We start from the raw sequence: 3,918 nt of genomic DNA, 5'->3' as shown, positions 1-3,918 counted from the left end.
GCTCTATTTAATTTCTTTAGAAGCCACTTTGAGGATACCAAAGTATAGTACAGCAACTATTGATAATCTCCTACCTCTTTTGACTGTAACTCACTATTATGTGTCTATTTGTTTTCCTGAGAAACTATCTGGTAGATAACAATATGTAAAACAGTAACCATTGATAATTTCCTACCACTTTTTCTGTAATTTGGTAAGCCCCCCTTATTATTATGTTATCCTTCTTTTACTCTTTAAAATAATTTTTTAAAAAATGACACAAGCTGGCCTACTGATCAGCCCAGTGGTGACCCTCTAAATGTCATCACTGGCAATGACTCCGTGTGAGGAGCTGTCCGGCAGTTGCCTCTCCAGGGGCCCAGTTGCACATCTGCAGAGCTGGAGCTGGGCTGGGAGGGCAGAGGAGGGTGATACACGTAGCCCTGCGCCTCAGGTCTGCTCTGCAGCCATATTCATGGAAAAATTCCTTTCACTTCTTAAATCTTACACCATGCCAGGATGCTAGGCCCAAAAAGAGGTCAAGGACCCAACTACTGTGCTCAGCAGGACCACAGTTGTCCTGGTTAACAACCAGTAGTTGTTCTTTGCTTTTCTTCTTGTTCTCTTCTGCCTTCCAAGAAGATTTCAACAGCAACAAAAAACAAAGCACCTCACTTTCTGTGTTCCAGCACAGCCTGTTCCTCCACAAGAAAACGAGAAGCCCACAGAGAAGTGTACCCGTGAACCCTCTGTTCAGCTCCCCTGGCTTGCTTTTGGCTCAGGGCTCGGCTAACTGCTTCCCACAGAGCACAGAGCAGAGGGGGCAGAGATCTGCCCCAGTTTCCTGTGGATTCCAGAATGCAGTGGGAAGCCACAGCATTTCCGGGTGAGTGGTCAGAGCACAGTGGTGCCTTTCTTCCTTGTTTTCTCCCTTGGTTGGGGCTGGCTGATTCCAGGTCGGCCAGGCCCGGCCTGAGGTACACGCCCTTCCTCTGAAAGGGGCTTCCGTGGGGGAGCTGGGGCTCTTCCTCACCATCGGTGTCTCCCTCGCCCTCATCCGTCACAGCTGTCACTCGTCCCACCCACTAGCTGACACTGTCAGCTTGGTGTTCAGAGCTGACTCAGGATCAGTACCAGTTGGGGTCCAACCAGAGGAACAGAGTTGGAAAGAGATGCATAGTAAAAGATCTGCTGTGAGGAATTGGGGTTCAGGATGGGCTGGGTGTGGTGGGAGAGCAGAATTTTCCCTTCACTGGGGATCCTGAGGCTCTTCCCTAAAGGCCCAGCATGCATGCAGGTGTCCTGATTGGGGACAGTGTGTGTGTGTGTGTGTGTGTGTGTGTGTGTGTGTGTGTGTGTGTGTTCCTGATGGAATCCAGGCACTTGGCACTGAGTGAGCCTCATCCCTAGCTCTTTTTATTTTCTATTTTGAGACTCTCTTGCTAAGTCACTATTTGCCCAGGATGGCCTTGAACTTGCCATCCTCCTGCCTCAGCCTTCTGAGTATTTGTGATTCTAGGCATGCACCACCATGCTTGGCTCTAACTAGGGACTTTAATTGCATGCACAAAATACATTCACTGAAACCCTCAGATTAGTGTTTCAGTGAATAAGCAGGGACTGTAGCCTGACCAAGGGGCTTCATAAAGCCCCAGTGCCCAGCCCAATTCAGTCCTTCACAGCCTCCTCCCTTCTGTGGTCCAAGCCGCTGTCATTCCCCCCTGAATTATTGCTTCAGCCCCCTTACTAGTGTCCCTGCCTCTTCTTTTGTCTTTCTTGTCCCCCTAGTATCCCCAGTTGTCCTCAGCAGAGCAGAGAGTGGCCTGCTGTTGGGAAGAGTGTGAGCCACTGCAGAAAAACGGTCCCCAGAGATGCTCACATCCTAAGCCCTGGGAACTGTGGCTGTCGCCGTCCCTGGCAAAAGGGACGTAGGTGTAGGCAGGGGCTGGACTCTGAGATGAGAAGAGCCTCCTGGCTTATCCAGGTGGCCCAGTCTCATTGCAGAGTCCTTGAGAGCAGAAAGGAAGCCAGAAGCAAGGCTCAGAGAGACGTGGCCTGAGGAGGACTTCTCCCCACTTGCTGGCTTTGAGAAGGAGGAAGAGGACTGGGAGCAAAGAGAGACCCCGGCCCTGGGCACGCTGACCTGCAGACACCTGGATTCCAGCCGTCGAGATAAAGCACTTGTTAATGGAGGATTGGAATCCCTGCAAAACACCCACAACATACAAAATATAAACATTTGGAAGAAAGACAAGACCCAAACTGGCACTGCTCGGCTCACTTCCTCCCCTCTCAAACTCGCAGCCACACTCCCCCGGCACCACCCCAGACCCAGCCGGCTTCCTCCCTTCCTCCCTCATTGGCTTCAGCATTTGCTCTAACACTGAGTTTCCTGATCCCTCCTCTGCACTCCCAGCCCCTACCCTACCATAGCTAACACGTACCATGGTGTAGTTTAAAAACTGGTGAAGGTTTAGAGCTGAGATTTTTACAAATTCATTACAGTGAAAGACACATTACCATTAATCCTGCTCAGAATACTCCCCTCACATTAAACACACTCATCCCATCACTTTCACCTCTCTCTTTCTTCTTTCTTTCCTCCTTTCTTTCTTACTTTTCTTTTTAAAGGGGAAGCTTTGTTTTGGCTCACAGTTTGTAGAGGCTTCAGTCCGTGGTTGGCTGGCTCCACGATGGCATAGCAGAGAGGCGGCACAGAGGAGAAACTGTCCATGGCAGGGAGAAGGCAGCAGGCAGCAAATGACAAGCAACCACTTTCTGAAGCAGTTCTGGAAGTGCTCTTTCGTGAGTGTCTTCAGTTGCATTACCATGGCTGCCTCGAAGTTCTGAGTCAATTTTATGGTCATTTTGACATTAGAGAATAGCTAGAAAGTGCTCAGTGCCAGATGTCATGAGTATGGTAAAAGAGGACACACCACAATATATTTATTTGAAAGAAATTGCTGTAAATATAAGCCTTAAGTGACTTTAGAAAGTGGTAAGAAAGATGGATAAGCTTATTCAAACTGAGAGAATGTATTTTTCAGGGGATTAATGACAATGTGTCTTACTGTAGTAAGTTTTTAAATTTAAACTTTCACTGTATGTGTTGATTACATCTCATACTATTTTATTTATTCTGTACTTTTTGATCACTGTTATGTCACCAGCATCTAGTACTGTGTGGGGATATGGTAGGGATCCCGTAGGACCCTGTAGGAGGAAGGAAGGCAGGAAGGGAAGGGAGAGGAGGGAGGGGAGGTGGGAGGTGACCTCCTGGGGGTGGGGCAGGAGCTTTCCCACTGATGCATCAGAGCTGAAAATCCCTGAAGAACTGCAGTGCATTTTAGTTTGTCCATTTAAGGAAACGTTAATTTATAAGCAGGGCTATTTTTTCCTCTCCCCAAGGGGAGAAAACCCTTGGGTCAGTGTGTTCTATTAGATTAATTAGCAGATTTGGACTAGCTATGTGCTTTCTTTTCTAGGAAATCAGCTAAATGCTGTTTCCACTGAAACTCTGGGAAAAGTCTGACTCCTTTGCAGTTTATCCAGAATCCTTTAAGATAAAGTCTTTGCCGCCCTTTGTTGAATAGTGCCTAGAGATTTTATTTTTTTCAGGCTCTTTCTCAAGAATTAAAAATTCCATTCTGATGGTTTGTCTTCCCTTCACTTTTTAATGAGGGCATTTTCACAAAGCTACTGTTAAGAAGTCAGTAATATATTGTGTTAGAGAAAAACAGACTTTTCTACCATAACAACAACACAATAGTAGTTCTACTTCATTGTTGATTGAAATTGGACCCAAGTTTGACATCACCTGTTAGCACCCATGTGACAGGGCGCTGGGGAGAAGATCCCAGCTGGGTTGAGGCAGAGCTGAGGCCGGGGTGCTGGAGGATGGGGGTCCAGGCCCGCACGGCACCTGCGGAGGGATTAAGC

This window comes from Chinchilla lanigera, unplaced genomic scaffold, assembly GCF_000276665.1.
Source record: "Chinchilla lanigera isolate Chin_1 unplaced genomic scaffold, ChiLan1.0 scaffold00046, whole genome shotgun sequence".
Lineage (NCBI taxonomy): Eukaryota > Metazoa > Chordata > Mammalia > Rodentia > Chinchillidae > Chinchilla > Chinchilla lanigera.
Note: the sequence above shows the minus strand (reverse complement) of the source record.